This window comes from Tasmannia lanceolata, unplaced genomic scaffold (assembly GCF_043159265.1).
Source record: "Tasmannia lanceolata isolate RefF3 unplaced genomic scaffold, GAP_Taslan_0.1 ptg000005l, whole genome shotgun sequence".
NCBI classification, from domain to species: Eukaryota; Viridiplantae; Streptophyta; class Magnoliopsida; order Canellales; family Winteraceae; genus Tasmannia; species Tasmannia lanceolata.
This window is the reverse complement of record NW_027518682.1, coordinates 5,881,230-5,899,811: the sequence shown is the minus strand read 5'-3', so window position 1 is coordinate 5,899,811 and position 18,582 is coordinate 5,881,230. Positions and strand designations below refer to the sequence as shown.

Here is an 18,582-nt window from a genome sequence, read left to right as displayed (position 1 = left end):
TGAAGTAAAGATGTATTGGTACCCCTAGCTTGATCGTGCAAGTTTTGACCATGTAACGACCTCTTGGTCGAGGTGTGTCCAAGAGATGCTAGTGAAATATATGCAGCACTGATTGGCAAAGGGAATGTCCCAACCACAAGACAAAGTTCAGGTGGGGAAATTAAGGGAAAAGATTATGCGACAATGGAAAAGATTGAGGTGAAGTGGAGATTGCAATTCGATGCATAAGAGGATAATAAAATGGGGTGAAGGACTGCTGTGACAACTGGTAATTAAGTGGCGAAACAGAGAGAACAGCAAGCTTCTCAGCTAGGGATCTGGAGGAGGAAAATGGGAATGGAGATGAGAAGTTATTGTAGCACCGATTGAAACAAATATGAGGAGAGGATTGAGATGAGGAACGGTGTGGAGAAAGGAGGCGGTTGTAAGATCCAGCATTGGGAAACTAGGAGCTAGAGATAGGGCAGTGGTAGGCCGATCATTGGAAAATGTTCTAAAATCTTATCTATGAAATAAGATATATCTGTCTAGATTATTTCAGAAGGTCTTCGAGTAATTATCTCATAGGGACCTATCGCCCTTACTCATAATTTTTTATCCTCCCGTAATCTGTGTTGCACGGATTCTTCTCCTTACTGTGCCGAATCGCGTGTCGACACGTCTCGACACGGATTCGGACTCGGATACGCGTTGGATTCGGCAAGATGCGTGTCGAAACGTTTCTCCACAGACTTTGAATTTAATGCGATTCCGACACGTCTGCCAACGTTTATGAATACGAATCCCTAGATATTATATGTTTTGCGATTTTTTCCCCAAGATATACACCAAAAAGGATTCTTGGGGAAAAAATCCCTAGATATTAAATGCAAATCAGACAGCGCTGGCAGACAGACCCACAATATTTTATATGTTTGACTATTCTTTTTTTCTCAAGACAGGTCTGGCAACTTCAACCCAGGACACGTCTGCCAGCTCTTTGACTATTCCATAGAGAGGGCAACGTGCTGAGATTGTATGGTGCATTTAATGCATTCTATATGGGAAAATGATATATTCATCCTGTTTTTTTTACCTTGGACAGCCCTCTATAGTATAAAAGACTAGTCTTAAATACACAAGAGGGGGCTGTCCGAAGTAAAAAAAGAGGGACAAATACTATTTATATGGTGTGTGGCTGTAAAGTCTAGTATTTATCAAAAAGTATTGGGGCCCACTTCATCAAGGTTTTAAATCTCAGTTTCGGTTTCGGTTTCGGTCATCACCGAAACCGAAACGTTTCGGTTTCGGAACGAAATTTCGGACGAAATCTTGTAAAAATTTCACCGAAATTTCGGTGAAATTTTGGAAATTTCCGAAACGTTTCACCGAAATTTCCGAAATTTCACCGAAATTTTGTACTTCACCGAAACGTTTCACCGAAATTTCCGAAACTTCACCGAAATTTCCGAAATTTCACCGAAATTTGACCGAAACGAAACGTTTCGGCCGAAATTTCCGAAACGTTTCGGCGAAGTTTGGTACTTTTCCGACTCACAGTGAATTTCGTTTCGGTTTCCACCGAAACCGAAATATTTCGGCCGAAACGAAACGTTTCGGCCGAAATTTAAAACCATGCACTTCATAAGATGATCCAAACGGTTCATTTGTTGGGCCACAACATATGGAGGTTGTAGCTTGAAAATCATTTTCATGTGATGATCCTATACCTCCGGTCTGTAGAGGATCCATACATTGTGGAAACCTCAATAGATCGGAGTTATATTTTGGCCAAACAAAGGAGCAGTTTGGATCATCCTATTTAGGGCTGCAACTCGAGCCGGGTTTTACCCGACCCGCATCGACCCGACCCAAAAATAGCCTGGGTTGGGTTCAGGTTTCATGGGTTTCGGGTCGAGCCGGGTTGAGCATTCAAAAGCCCGCATGAATCTCGGGTCGAGCCGGGTTTGAAGGGGCCCGACCCGACCCGACCCGAGTTACATAAGTTATAGTATGTACATTTTTTTCTATTGTTAGTTAAAAGTTAAAAGTGAAAACCCACGCACCCACTGTTATTGTATGTGAGTGTAATTTCTGCTTCTATGAGTAGAGTTGATTCAAGTGTTTGATTCAGCATTGTTTGATTGTAATTACAACATTTTTTATTACAACATTGTTTGATTCAAGTGTAATGTGAGTGTAATTACATCATTGTTTGATTCAAGTGTAATGTGAGTGTAATTTCTACTTCTATGAGTTGAGTTGCCTTGCCAAATAAGAATTTTCCTTAAAAAATTGCGTCAATGTGAAAAAACCCGACCCGACCCGACCCGAGATATTTCTCGGGTAGGGTTGGGTTCTCCAAAACCCGACCCGCCCGACCCGAGTTGCAGCCCTAATCCTATTAAGCAGACCCACTGTTCTTTTTTGAGAGATATAACCTAGTTACGTTGTAGCCCAATAAATTAGCAATTTTGATCATCCTATTAAGTGGGCCCACTGTACTTGTACTTCTTGACAGACATGGCCTTTACGGGCATAAATTCCACAGAATATTCTCATTTACTAGTGGGTAGGATTTTGGTAATTCCACCATGAGAGAGAGGTAGTTTTTCATATGCTTCATACTCTGGTGGAATTAACAAAATCTGGTACTTTTTTCAAATGTTTCATTTTTAAATTTTTATTTTTATTTTTTAATTAATTTAATAAAAATGCCGAATCTGAATCCTTGATTTTTAGGTTAGCCGAATCCGACACCTAGAATCCGTGTCGGATTCTGACACCCGAATCCGAATCCATGCAACATAGCCCGTAATCGATGGGCTTGGTGAAATGTTTTTTAATGACCTGTCAGACTTACTCATAGCTCAGATACTCAGCCAATTGATGGGTTAGGAGAAATATCCCGTAACGACTTATTGGCCCTAGAATTCAGATACTAAGGTAATCAATGGGCTGGGTGAAATATCCCGAAACGACCTATCGGCTATGCTTGTGACTCAAATCCTTAGGTATTCGACTGCCCCATCCAACTTCTTTAGGCTAAGCACGTGGACCCAGCACACTAAGGAGTCGCCACGATGCCTAAGCCCGGCCTTTTACAATGGGGGAAATTCCAACCCTTTTAAGTAGTTTTAAAGTGTTTATTGTGACCAATGTCTCCTTATTTAGCTTAATCATTTGTAGCTTGAGGATGGTCAAGCCAATTAAGGTAAATTTTCTCAACTAAAACTAACCTCCTTCGTCCAAAACCAATCGCCGGGCGATTTCCTCGACTCATATCAATCTAATCAGATGAATCGGTCTATCTCATTCACAGCGATCTTCATGTCTTTGATCTGCTTACTAAGAATTACGATCCTCAAGTAATCGATGAGATGTGTGAAATATCGCGTAACGACCTATCGACCTTCCTTATAACTCATATACTCAATGTGATCCATGGGCTATATAAAATATTTCATTACTACCTATAAGCCTCACTAACAATTCAGATCCTCAGGTAATTGATGGGCTTGATAAAATATTTAGTAACGAACTATATGCCTTGGTTGGAACTCAGATTCTTAGGTAATCTATGGGCTGGATGGAATATCCCGTAACTACCTAATGACCTTGCTCAGAACGTTGATCATTAGCCCAATATTTTCCGTCTGTCTCTTTGTCTTTTATGCCTATCTTTTCCCCTAATCTCACTCTAATTTCCCATCTGAAAATTTTCTCTTGTTGTCGAAGGGTCCCTTTTCCAATCGTTGTTGTAGCTATTTCTTTAGCATCTCTTTGACACTCCTTCACGAAGAAGACCAGGGACGATGCCTTGCACGATCAAGGTACGGGTTTCCCTTCACCTTTATTTAATTCATGGAAACCTGCTTTCATATTTTGATACTTTCTACACTTATTTGTTTTTACCAGCCCCATCTTTATCACCATCAGTCCCTTACTCCATACATCTACACACTCAAACCACAACCCTTTAGCTTTCTTGGACCAATGTAGGTATTTTATCCTGTCAAACAAATCAGAAATTCATTGTAAATTACTTATCTATGCCAAGAAAGGTATGTTTAATAAATGTCTGTTGTAGGGTATGGAGCTAAGGGTGATAAAGATGGGGACCGGTATAGGCAAATTAGTGTTATATAAATTTGATAGAAATTGGGTTGACTCGAATGAAGTAAAGATGTATTGGAACCCCTAGCTTGATCGTGCAAGTTTTGACCATGTAACGACCTCTTGGCCGAGGAGTGTCCTAGAGATGCTAGAGAAATAAATACAGCACTGATTGATAAAGGGACTGTTCCAGCCACAAGAGAGTGTTTAGGTGAGGAAATTAAGGGAAAATATTATGCGACAAAGGGAACTTTTGAGGAGAAGTGGAGGCTGCAATTTGATGCATAAGAGGATAATAAAATGGGGTGAATGACTGCTGTGACAACTGGTAAATAAGTGGCGAAACAGAGAGAACAACGAGCTTCTCAGCCTGGGATCTGGAGGAGGAAAATCGGAAAGGTGGTGAGAAGTTATTATAGCACTGATTGAAACAAATATGAGGAGAGGATTGAGATGAGGAACGGTGGAGAGAATGGAGGCGGTTGTAAGGTCCAGCGTTGGGAATCTAGGAGCTAGAGATAGGGCAGTGGTAGGCCGATCGTTGGAAAATGTTCTAGACTCTTATCTATGAAATAAGATCGATCGGTCTAGATTATTTCAGAAGGTCTTCGACTAGTTATCTCATAGGAACCTATCGCCCTTACTCATAATTTTTGATCCTCTCGTAATCGATGGGCTTTGTGAATTATTTTTTAATGACCCGTCAGACTTACTCATAGCTCAGATACTAAGCCACTCGATGGGTTAGGTGAAATATCCCGTAACGACTTATTGGCCCTAGAATTCAGATACTTAGGTAATCGATGGGCTGGGTGAAATATCCCGTAACGACCTATCGAGCTTCTTTATAACTCATATACTCAATGTTATCCATGGGCTAGGTAAAAATTTTCATTACTACCTACAAGCTTCACTAACAATTCAGATCCTCATGTAATTGATGGGCTTGATAAAATATCTAGTAACGAACTATATGCCTTGCTTGGAACTCAGATTCTTAGGTAATCTATGGGCTGGATTAAATATCCCGTAACTACCTAAAGACCTTGCTCAGAACTTTGATCATTAGCCCAATATTACCCCTCTGTCTCCTTGTCTTTTATGCCAATCTTTTCCTCTAATCTCACTCTAATTTCCCTATCTGAAAATTTTCTCTTGTTGCCGAATGGTCCCTTTTCCAATCGTTGTTGTAGCTATTTCTTTAGCATCTCTTTGAAACTCTTTCACAAAGAAGACCTGGGACGATGCCTTGCACGATCATGGTACGGGTTTCCATGCGCCTTTATTTCATTCTTGGAAACCTACTTTCATATTTGATACTTTCTACACTTATTTGCTTTTACCAGCCCCATCTTCATCGCCCTCGGGCCCTTACTCTCCATATATCCACACACTCAAGCCACAGCCCCTTACCTTTCTTGGACATATGTAGGTATTTTATCCTGTCAAACAAATCACAAATTCATTGTAAAATACTTATCTATTCCAAGAAAGGTAGGGGTTTTGATTTGTATGTTTAATAGATGTTTGTTGTAGGGTATGGAGCTAAGGGTGATAAAGATGGGGACCGGTATAGGCAAATTTGTGTTATATAAATTTGATAAAAATTGGGTTGGCTTAAATGAAGTAAAGATAGAACCCCTAACTTGATCGTGCAAGTTTTGACTATGTAACGACTTCTTGGTCGAGGAGTGTCCAAGAGATGCTAGAGAAATAAATGCAGCACTGATTGACAAATGGACTGTTCCAGCCACAAGAGAGAGTTCAGGTGAGGAAATTAGGGGTTGGATTTGGGAAAAGATTATGCGACAAAGGGAAAGATTGAGGAGAAGTGGAGGCTGCAATTCGATGCATAAGAGTATAGTAAAATTGGTCTGCCTGCATTCTTTATCCGCTCTTTGATTGAGAGGTGAAGAACTGCTGTGACAATTGATAAATAAGTGGCGAAACGGAGAGAACAACAAGCTTCTCAGCTAGAGATCTAGAGGAGGAAAATGGGAAAGGAGGTGAGAAGTTATTGTAGCACCGATTGAAACAAATATCAGGAGAGGATAGAGATGAGGAACGGTGGAGAGAAAGGAAGCGGTTGTAAGATCCAGCATTTGGAAACTAGGAGCTAGAGATAGGGCAGTGGTAGGGCGATCATTGGAAAATGTTCTAGACTCTTATCTATGAAATAAGATCGATCGGTCTAGATTATTTCAGAAGGTCTTCGAGTAATTATCTCACAGGGACCTATCGCCGTTACTCATAATTTTTTATCTTCCCGTAATCGATGGGCTTGGTGAAATATTTTTTAATAACCCGTCAGACTTACTCATGGCTCAGATTCTCAGCCAATTGATGGATTAGGTAAAATATCCCGTCACGACTTGTTGGCTCTAGAATTCAGATACTTACGTAATCGATGGGCTGGGTGAAATATCCCGTAACGACCTATCGGCTATGCTCATGACTGAAATCCTTAGGTATTCGATTGCCGATCCAACTTCTTTAGGCTGAGTACGTAGACCCAACACACTGAGGAGTTGCCGCGATACCTAAGCCCGGGCTTTTGCCATGTGGGAAATTGCAACCCTTTTAATAGGTTTTAGAGTGTTTATTCTCACCAATTTCTCCTTATTTTGCTAACTCTTTTATCGGTTAAGGATGGTCAAGCTAATCAAGGTAAATTTTCTCAACTGAAACTAACCTCCTTCGTCCAAAGCCAATCGTCGGGCGATTTCCTCGACTTATATAAATCAGATTAGATGAATCGGTCTAAATCATTCACAACGATCTTCATGTCTTTGATAAGCTTACTAAGAATTACGATCCTCAAGTAATCGATGAGATGAGTGAACTATCGCGTAACGATGTATCGACCTTCTTTATAACTCAGATACTCGATATGATCCATGGGCTAGGTAAAATATTTCATTACTACCTATAAGCCTCACTATCAATTCAGATCCTCAGGTAATTGATGGGCTTCATAAAATATTGTAACGAACTCTATGCCTTGCTTGGAACTCAGATTCTTAGGTAATCTATGGGCTGGATGGATTATCCCGTAACTACCTAATGACCATGCTCAGAACTTTGATCATTAGGCCAATATTTTCCCTCTGTCTCCTTGTCTTTTATGCCTATCCTTTCCCCTGATCTCACTCTAATTTCCCTATCTGGAAATTTTTTCTTGTTGCCGAAGGGTCCCTTTTCCAATCGTTGTTGTAGCTATTTCTTTAGCATCTCTTTGTAACTCCTTCACGGAGAAGACCAGGGACGATGCCTTGCACGATCAAGGTACGGGTTTCCCTTCACCTTTATTTCATTCTTGGAAACCTGCTTTAATATTTTAATACTTTCTACACTTATTTGCTTTTACCAGCCCCATCTTCATCACACTCAGTCCCATACCACCCATACATCCACACACTCAAGCCACAACCCCTAGCTTTCTTGGACATATGTAGGTATTTTATCATGTCAAACAAATCACAAATTCGTTGTAAAATACTTATCTATGCCAAGAAAGATAGGGGTTGTTATGTTTAATTGAGTTTTGTTGTAGGGTATGGAGCTAAGGGTGATAAAGATGGGGACCTGTATAGGCAAATTAGCGTTATATAAATATGATAGAAATTGGGTTGGGTTGAATGAAGTAAAGATGTATTGGAATCCCTAGCTTGATCGTGCAAGTTTTGACCTTGTAACGACCTCTTGGTCGAGAAGTGTCAAAGAGATGCTAGAGAAATAAATGCAACACTGATTGGCAAAGGGACTGTTCGAACCACAAGAGAGAGTTCAGGTGAGGAAATTAGAGGTTGGATTTGGGGAAAAGATTTTGCGACGAAGGGAAAGATTGAAGAGGAGTGGAAGCTGCAATTCGATGCATAAGAGGATAATAACACGGGGTGAAGGACTGCTGTGACAACTGGTAAATAAGTGGCGAAACAGAGAGAACAGCAAGCTTCTCAGCCAGAGATCTGGAGGAGGAAAATGGGAAAGAAGGTGGTATATATTGAATGTCCATCACATCTATGGTTTCATCCTCGGCGGGTTCACTAAAATGAAAAGAAAACTAAAAGAAAAAATAAAGAATTTAGAAAATGGTAGTTTGGTTGACACGAAATGAGGAAAAGGAAATATCTAGAGAGAGAGAGAGAGAGAGAGAGAGAGAGAGAGAGAGAGAGAGAGAGAGAGAGAGAGAGAGAGAGAGACCATGGACGGCCCATCTCCCCATTCATTTTTTTCATAAAGAGGGAGAGAGAACCCGTGGAAGACCCAGCTACCCATTCATTTGTGCATAGAGAGAGAACCCATGGAAGACCCAACTCCCCATTCAAAGAAGTTAGACAATTGAAAAAACCTGCGAAGTAGACAAGAGAGATGCTCGCAAAGAAGAAAATTCTGGGCGCCTTATTTCAGGGGATTTTCGTCGTAAACAATCGGAAAAAAATCGGAGAAGGGTAGAAGAGGCTTACCGGTTACCTAAAGACTGGGTTTTAACCCACTTAAATCAGGACCGCGCATATAATTGTGCGGCTGTGATATGAGCGACGAACCATTTCTGCTGCATAGCGTCGGAGGTTAAACAGCATCTTTGTGTAAACCATAAACTAAAAGAAGCTTCATAATACCACTGAGGATAAAGTGAAAAGATTACATCGGAAGGCTTGGGAGTCAGCCAATTTATTTGTCTGTGAACTATTACTGGCTCAGCTAGTAGGAATTACTGTAGATCAGTGAATGCCTCAAATGTTGTTTACTTTGTAAAATTTGGTGTAGCTCCATTTTCAATGTGTTAGGAGTTTCCATGGTAGCCCTTGTTCTAGACTTCTAGTCATAACCTCTTCAAGCTTAAAAGATTTGGCTCTTGTAGTTTGAGTTTGTTCCTCATCCGTCTCTAGTCAGTCTCTAGTCTCTTTAACGTAGTTGGCTTTACTTGATTAAAACAGAGGAAAAAACTGCCCCTCTTCTGATGGACTTATGATTCTACGATGTGAGTCGGATCATTAGTTGGCAGTGGTCTTATCAACATTCAGTCCCCAATGTAAAACAGAAATAAGAGAAAGCACTTTGGTAGTTGGTGGCCAGACTCTTATTGAAATGGAAAGCTGAAGCCCCAAAAATGGATGGTATGTTTTGCGGTTTGAGGCTTGCCAGCCACTCAAGAGGCATGGTGATTTCTCCAAAGCAGTAACATCTGCAGATGGTAATGGCCGTGTTTTTCTCCATCCTTTCAGAAGAAATGAAGTTGCTGGGTGTTTCAGCAGGAGATGGATATGAAGACCTGCTGGCAATGAAGTGTTGGTCTTGTGGGTACAATCACTAGATAAGGGAAATATGAGTGCATGTTTAGGGGTAGCTTGTATGCAAGTGACGGTCAATAAGGGGCAGTGTGGTTGATTCTCGTTGACATGGATATGGAAGTGAATGTGAGGTAATTCTTCTAAGGATAACTTGGATGCTTAGTGCCTAGTGGCCGTGGGAGGAAAGTGGCACCAAAGTAAGGATTGGATTATGCAAGAAGTCATGCTATTGAAGAGAACGTAACCGACTGAGGCTTCAATGTATGCGAATCAACTTATGGACAATATGGTCTGGCTTTGACGGAGACAGATGACAAGTGTAAGATGTGTTCAATCCTCTTTCTTTAGCAATGAGGATGTAAAGGTTGTGTTAAGTCATGGAGTCGATCCCAGCTTACTCAAACAAGACATGGATGCAGCATCCATTTGACGTAACTGTATAACATCAATATTGAAGTGTCATAATATTTTGATCTATTTTTTGGGAGATGCTGTTGGAACTCCTTTTTTCCCATTCTTTTCTTGGTAGGTAAGTTGGGATCGCTTGAAGAACATAAGCCCAACCAATTGAACGAGATGCTCAACCCCTCCTGTTTTTCCTATTAACATTCGTTTTCCTGTTTTTATGCTCTAGATGGTGACATTTCAACGTGGAGACATATAAATGAAGTGCATATAGAAAACAGTGGGTGGCAAAAGCAGCTCCAGTCTAGTTCCCTTCTATGAGGAGTCCTTTTTCTTTCAGTTTCATTTATTTTGGAGCGACAAAATGACTGATCTATCTACATGCTTTCTGCAATCTTGCTGAGCATAGCCGTAGCTCAAGAATCATGTTTATGAATTATTTCTTGTTTGGCATTGTGTTTTTGTAGAGTCTTATAAGCAATAGTATATCTACTGATTGAAGAGAGCACGGTTTCAGGCCACGAGGTTGCTATATGGTTTTGTTCCATGTGGTCTGGATTTTTCTTGGCTAGTTCACATGAAGTCATTAAACAGCCAAAAGATTGATTTCCCTGTAATTACTACTTTGAGTTTGATATTCGTGTTTCAATCACCCCAAAGAAAATTACTTGCATTAATTGATTTTTTGTATAGATCAAATACTTGCATGGCATAAAAAGAAACCTTTGGGTGGAAGCAGAAGCACTAAGTAGAATGTCAAGTAAAGTAAGAAGTAGTGGTCTGATCAAAAGGTTTCACATAGGGAACCAGGAGCTGGAAGTATCTCATCTCCAATATGTCGATGACTTTTTAATCTTAAGGTAGAAAAAGATAAGACCTTAAATCTCAAGTCGATTCTCAGGTGCTATGAAGTCGTAACAGTTCAATGATCTAACTTCAAAAAACCTAAATTGCTTGAAATTCACCTTGATGATTAAGACAAAACCAGGCTGGCTGATCTCCTGGGTCTTCACTTTGGAGTGGGTCGCCCCAAGAAGATATACCATGGGATCCCATAGTGAAAAGGGTGGATAGAAGACTCTCTACATGGAAATGAAACTTGGTATCTCTTTGGGTTAGGATCACTTTAATCAAAGTAGTGTTGGCTAACATCCTTCAAGGGCGGCCCAGTGCATGAGGCTCCCGCCATTTCGAGGTTTGGGGAGGGCTAGATATACGCAGCCTTACCCCTGCTTTGCAGAGAGTCTGTTTTCGTGACTCAAACCTGTGACCACCAGGTAACAATGTTAGCCAACCTTACCGTTTGCTAACATCCTTATTTACCAATTATCCCTATTCAGATGCCCAATCAGTGTGATCAACAGAATTGAGCAGATCCAAAGAAACTTCTTATGGGGAGGCGTTGATGACAAGAAAAAGATGCATCTGGTCAGTTGGAAGGAAGTCTATGTGATGCAGCATTGTGAAGAGAAATTAAGGAAAGGGGAGAGAAATAGACGAAAGTGGATAGAATTAGAAGAATAGGGGAAGAAGAGACGAAAATAACCAGAAGAATAGACGAATTTAAAGAGAGAAGGAATTAGAAGAAAGAAGAAAACCAGAATTAGAGGGAGAATAATCTTTATTCAATAATCATCAAAAGTTAACAATAAAGCTGTAAAGAGAAGGAACAATAAAGCTAACAATAAAGTTAACAATAAAGCTATATATAGGCAAATAAACAACCTAAAAGATAGAAACCTACTAAAATAAGAATTCCTAAAAATAATATGGAAATAAAATCCTAAAAACTAAATAATGAGGAAATAAATCCTGATATCTGCATCGCTATGAGCCAATCAAAAGCGGGGGGGGGGGGGGGGGGGGGGATCCGCAGACTAAGAGGTCAATAACGGCATTCTCAGCAAGTGGTTATGGAGATTTGGAGAGGAAAGATCTCATCTGTGGACAAAAGTTATTGAATCAAGGTTCAAGATTTGGCCATCGGATATCTGGTGACATTTATTTTTTGAGCAGGATATCCGATGACATTTATAGACCCAAGGCCCTTACCATTTGGAGAGATATTGAGGCAAAAATTCAATTTCAAGAAGGCATTAGATACATAGTATATGTTGGAGTAGAGTGAAGATCTACCAAGATAGATGGTGTTCTTAGGAGCCTCTTATGGTGCAAGTCCCTGACCTATGCAGACCGTCATCGAATGGAGAAGTCAATGTTCAGGATTGTATTAAGATAGAATCTCCTGGAAAATCGCCTTCAGAAGAAACTTTTTTAACAGGGAAGTTGATAGAGTTGCCAATCTCATCCATCTAGTAGAGTCCCATGACATTGGGAAGCATGGTAGCGATAAAAGAGTTTGGATCTTGAACGCCTCTCGATCGTTCTCGGCTAAGTCTTTCTACGTCCATCGTGCTTCTTCCTCCCCTCCCTCGCAGCTTTCCAAAGTTTGGTCCATTGCAGCTCCTTCTAGAGTGCAGGCATTTGGATGGATGGACAACTTGCAACTTTGCAAGTACCAGATTCAGACCATAGATCTCCACCACTGTCATATGCTTATTGTCGACCATTGTGCCCTTTGTGTGGCTGCAGGTGAGTCAGTGGACTGTATGTTTATCCATTGCAGGTATGCTAGAGAAGCTTGGGCTAAAATTTTGGCCTTGTTTGGGATCTTATGGGTTTTCCCGGCTCAAATCCCGGAGCTCTTAGATAACTAGATCTATGCGCCATGGTCCCCCAAGGGAAGGATTTTATTGAAGCTTTGCTTTGATGGCTTTTCTTTGGGTGCTTTGGAAAGAGAGAAATGCTCGCACGTACAAGAACTTAGTGAGAAATGCCTCATTATCTTATGCAAAGATTCTTACTTTAGTCATCTCCTCGGCTAAAGTGCTCCCTAGTGTTTGCGTCTATCAGCCTCAGACATAAGTCACTGTTGGAAGGAGATTTTCCTCCTTGAATTGTATTTTTGTTGTAGTTCCTTCTCGTTCTCTTGTACTATTTATTGCCTCGACTTCCTCAGTCACGTGCTTGCCTGTCTAATACAATCTCATCATTTCAAAAAAAAGAAGAAAAAGAGCAGAAGAAGAAGAAGAAGAAACCTTTATATTTGCCGTTTCATAAACCTTTTTACACCATTTATATGGCCTTTGTAGGTGATGACATATTCCTGTTTGAATGTTTGAAGGGCATTTTTCACCATCCATTATTTCCTATCTCTAAGCAGTTCTTGAATCCATGCAGGCAAGAGACAACATGGCGAACTACAACATTATTAGCCTGAGAAAAAGAATGCAAAAGTGATTCTTGTAATAGCGGCAAATCAAATGGGGGACACATTCGTATGACTTCATATAAAAAAATATTTTTTTTTTGAAAATTATTCATAATCGTTGTATGACTTCATATATGGGTATTTTTTTTTTTTTTGAAATGGCACTTCGTATATGGGTATTGATACATGATGTATATAAAATGTACCATCAAGTAATTCTGAATATTCTTTAGGCAGTAACGATAGATTTGAAAACAAGAAAAAAAAAAAAGAAGAAGAAAAACAAAACAATTTCAGTATTCAGGCTGAGCTTCTACCATAAAATCAGGCCAGATTCGGGTTGAATACAATTCTTTTTTTTAGCAAAAACTCAAATCCCGCCTCACTGCTCTATAAAATCTATCTTTTTCAGGGCCTTCATTAATATCATTCAAAGTGGGAAGGAAGGGGTTCCCTATTGGCAGTCAGAGTTAGAATATGGCTCGATCCGGTACAAAAAGGACCAACCTAAGTTGCACCCCTAATAGATTTTTTTTGCACTGGAACAAGTGGCTTGTTTTTTCTAAGTAATGGGCAGTTGGGTAAAATTCACAGTTTTTCGGAAACAGAGAAACTTGAAAGACATGAATGAACTAAGGGCCTGTTTGGATACCTCCCATTTTGTATTTGTATTTGGAATTGAGTTTTGAATACAAAATGAATAGATCCGGAAGCTCATGTAGAGGGAGACAGAGAGGGAAGTGGGTACTTCCTAGTGGAGGGGAGAGGTCGAGGAACAAAGAGGGTGAAGGAAACTACCAGATCATTGGATTTTCAATTTCTTATTTCTACAGTGAATTTAGAAATCTGATTTTTTTCACTGTCAGCTGCTGAATTAGAAATCCAAGAATTTGATCCGGTCCAAATTACAATGCAAAAGGGCTGCAAATGTGAGAAATCCAAATCAAAATCTTCTCGGCATTGTGTTGTGATTTGGATCCGGATCAAATCCTTGGATTTCCAATTCAGCAACTGACAGTGAAAAAAGATCAGACTTCCAAAGACGCTATGGAATTAAGTCATTGAAAATCCACAGATCTGGCAGTTTCCATCACCCTCTTTGCTCCTCAACGTCTCCCCTCCAATAGGAAAGTACCCACCTTCCCTCTCTGTCTCCCTCAACATGAGCTGGCGGATCTATTCAAAACTCAATTCCAAATCCAAATACAATATATGAGGTATTCAAACAGGCCCTAATGTATTCCTACGTGTAAAAGCCATCCAAGATGGAGCCTTTCAACTCTGTCGTACAATCCCAGCATGCAACCCTGTAAAAGACTACGCATAGGCAACGGTTCACATTGAATGGTAAAACACACATTCTTGGACAGTAGGATTATTGGCATCATTTTGGGAGCCATTGGAATCCATAGTGGTCCATATAACCCAATGGTGGGTCTGCCATTCGACATTACAATGAAACACAAAATAAGGAGGTAATAAAACATTCACAGGAGATTTACAGGGTTCGTCAAGTTTTGTAACTAAATCTAAAGGCGAAAGCAATCAAATAGCTTTAAGCCTTTAACCATGTAAAGATTACAAATCCAGCGTACGGTTTACTGCCAAGACCTTATATAATATCTTAACCCTAATTACAGCACAAATCTTTCATCTAACCACGAAACTATGTGATTGTCATATTTTGTGCATCACTTCCCCTTTCTTCTTCTTCTTAAAGGTCATTAGGGTTCATGGCATAGATTGAACCTATGATCAACGGATCTATATGCGCACTCATATCTACAAGTGCGCACATGCTCTTGTGGGTTGAACCCGTGAGTCCCATCTAATAAAAGAGCTTAGGATACCTTCCAAAGGTTAGACCCTAGATCTAAGTGGTCATGCATAAGGGTCCATCAAAGTAGCTTACGACAAAGAGAATCCTAGCAGTGAAGGGAGGAGCGGCTATCACGCGTCTCATTCTCCCAGGCACCTATTTCTCCTTCCCACTTGCATATGCTGCCCACCTGAGTCTGCGTCAAAAGAAGCTCTTGGGACCATCCATGCCCACCATTAACTACTAGTTTTTTCTGCTTTATCTTAATGCTCTTCTCTTACCATCATTATTAAATAATGTGGGTTCCCATTAGGAAAAAGAGCTTAAACCCTTTACTGCAACCCAGCCACATGGCTAACTTAGTGGGATCAAGCTTAAATATCTATTTTATATATATAGGCCAGAGAGAGAGAGAGGGGCGTATGGGGTATGACACACTTTGTGAAAAAATTCCACCGCAATGATTGCCCTTTTCTCCATCATAGCATTACAAAACATCTCCATCTTTACCTTAAAAGCTACAAAATGGTATCAAAAGTTTTTAATCTCTGATAATGCAGTTCATTCATCCCCGAACTACACTTCAGATAACCATTACTCCCTATTAGGGTTGTCAACCTTTAGCTCCTCTTATTAGGGGTGTCAGTGGACTCAGACTGGATCCAAAGGATCCGAAGTTCAATGAGCGGGATTTGAGTGATTTGGGCACAACAGTTGGATCCAAAACTATATCCATTGGATCCGTATCCTAAGGTCCAAATTTATTTTGGATTGTGAACGAGACAGTCACAAAATCTGATGTTTCGATTTGAAGTGGAATGTGACCCAGACTCAAACAGAACTTGAAAAGCATTCTGAAAGGGACCTGACCAATAAAGGATCTGAAGACCAATAAGGGTGCAACAAAAGCCAGGTAGGCTTAGGGATTTTGCCAATATAGCATTGAAATCCCTAGACTACCATGGATGTCTGTGGCGAATCATTGGATGTCTACTGATGTGTCACCCTTGTCCCCTTTCCATGAAATCCAAGCCCAAAACTACAAAAAGGTGGAATTTTGCTTGGATTCCTTTGGAATGATGCTTTTCTCTCTCTCTCTCTCTCTCTCTCTCTATATATATATATATATATATTCGTAATGACACCCCCTAGCACAACCAACCAAACCCCCCCCGGCGGTTGACTACTAATTCCACCTACTCTCCGAGTCTAGCAAGGTTATTAGGGTTCTCACTTACATGTGATTGGCTCAAGGATAGGCAACCCTATATATATGGGTCTGTGGGCAAGCCTGTCATAGCCAATCATAGGTGGTCCAGCCATTGAGTCCCACCTATCTTACCCATATTGGTACTTCTATGACAAAAAAGATAATAGTTGGGATTTGGGAAATGCTCCCAAAATTGAGTAAAATGAGCAAAATGATTGGCCCAACATAAACGAAAAGCATACAAAACTTCTGATTTCATGTAGGTGGGCCTTGCTTTACCAGTCCAATCATGGGCCTACTGTACACTAAACTTATTGGGCAGTGATAAATCGACTCGCCGTGTGTCTTTCTCTCTCCTCTGGGTTGGAGAGAGAAAGATGAGAGAGATAGACACATACGGGGTCGATTTATCACTCCCCAACTTATTTCAGTTTTACCGTGTCCTTGTTAATTTTTTGTTTTTAGTAAAGGAACCTAATACACATGCCCCTTCTTTGATATTGACACTCTTTATCTCCATATCAAACTTTCCGAATTGTAATCAATGTGGGCCCCACCCAATGCTCCCCTATTTAGTTACCACCGTCCTCACGTGGGAGCTTGGAGAGGGATAAACCCAAAACCCATTTAACTCCGCACATGCACCTATAGATGTTTGAGCCCTCGTGACACGCACGTGCATTCGTCCGGACTCTGAAATCTAGCTTAGTTGCACGTGATGCATGCAGCGTATACATCGAATGCTGCGTGTATATTCCACATGAATGGAACAATGGGATACACATATTTAGGCCTGGTTTATTTGACATTCTTATTGATATTTCCTTGGTTATAGCAAATTAGCAGCCCACAATTTTGGTAATTTACACCCATATCTCTCTCTCTCTCTCCTAAAAGTGGGTGGCAATATCATTCCCCTATTCGATATTAGTATGGTGAAATAAGTTGTACAATGGGGCTGTGATGCGTATAATAAGCCCTTTTTTACCTCTAATCTACACCAATGTGAATCAGAATGCATCTCTAGCAAGAAAATGTAAAAGCGCTAAGTGAAAATACATCTAATCTCCAATAAATGTGAAAATGGCAATGCATTCTGGTGTTTCTTACAAAACAAAACATCTTAATTTTGCTTCTTTTCTCTCTTTTTCATTTTATCAGAGAGTGATTGGGTCTAGTTAATTTGATCAGACAATGTCTTGTTAAACAACCAATTACTCCAAAAGCTTAAAAGCTTAAGAAGGTGTTATTAAATCTTTTATATTTTATCAGTTCTTATAGTAATTTTGTAGGAATTACAGAGGATTAGGTTGGGAAAATACAACGATAATACGACAATGCAATCATTATCGATCACGTGGGCCGCTCATTATCGAGAGTCAGTATCCCCAATTTTCTTTAACATCACCATTAATTTAATTAAAACTCTGTACCCCATCGAATCTATGCTGTAATGGGTGTGATATACAATTATATCTGTAGGCCCCTTTGCAAGGAATATTTTAAGCACTTCTTCTGGGAACATTTAGTGAGGCACCTAATATTTGTTTTTTTGAATATTAAATCAAGTTGCAATTTGGCAGAGGTATCTGCAATTTAAAAGCTGATTTGGATATGTTTGTCAACCTGATTTTGTTAAGTTAAATTGATGTCCGAAAGCAAACTAGCAACATTATTGGAGGAGTTGCAATCCAATGAAGCTAGACTTAATTAATTGGCTTTGGAGGACCTCCATAAGATAATAACAGTCCTTTATCTTTAACATAGTGGTTTCTTTTGTTCTTTTCCTTTTAGGAATTGAATCGCTTCATCACATGCCCTTTCTGAATCTGCTTCAAACCGATGAAAATTTTGACAAGCTGGGTTATTTGATTCCAGTGAGATGATAGCTCATACCATGGAGTTCCTCAAAGATGCAATTTAACACTCAATTAAAAATAATTTTCATTCAAACATTAAGAATAGGAAATAAAAAGAAGAAGGACTAGGGATTTAAGTATATTTCGAAGAATTTGGAAAGATAAAAGAGTGTAATTGAGGATTGCTTCAATTGATGGAAGGAGGCCGTGGTGTGCATATCTGCGTTTACTAAATATAACTAAAAATGATCTCATCCCCATCGAAATGGCTGCTTGACAATGCATGATGATGGGGTATGAAAAATAACAGCTAATTAGCTGTCGGCACGTGGCCCCAGAAGGGCCCACCACAAATACAGCATCGGCCCAGGGGCAATCCGGTAATTACCTAAACCCACAAAAGGGCCGACACCTGTCATGGAGTAGGTAATCCAACCACCCCAGGTCTCCCTCTATAAAAGGCCTCTCAAGGCTCAAAGCAAAGGGTAATAACTTCTAAGCTACCACTCTCAAATTTTTGGCTCTGCACTCCTGCTCATACTGACTTGAGTGTCGAAGGGCCCGTCTGGAGCAACGACTCCGGGTTGGTCTTCTGACCTCGTGTGCTCTTGTGCATGACTCAACTCCCC

At 40.2% G+C, this 18,582-nt stretch overlaps 1 long non-coding RNA gene across 1 annotated transcript in view; it reads left to right on the top strand.

Annotated features, from left to right (window-relative positions):
* Positions 1–13,218, top strand: part of LOC143876515 (uncharacterized) — a 30,963-nt gene extending 17,745 nt beyond the window's left edge. Inside the window, exon 3 of the long non-coding RNA XR_013250407.1 lies at positions 13,035–13,218. This is a non-coding gene — a long non-coding RNA (uncharacterized LOC143876515). The remainder of the gene's footprint in view (positions 1–13,034) is intronic.
* Positions 13,219–18,582: the final 5,364 nt, after the last annotated feature.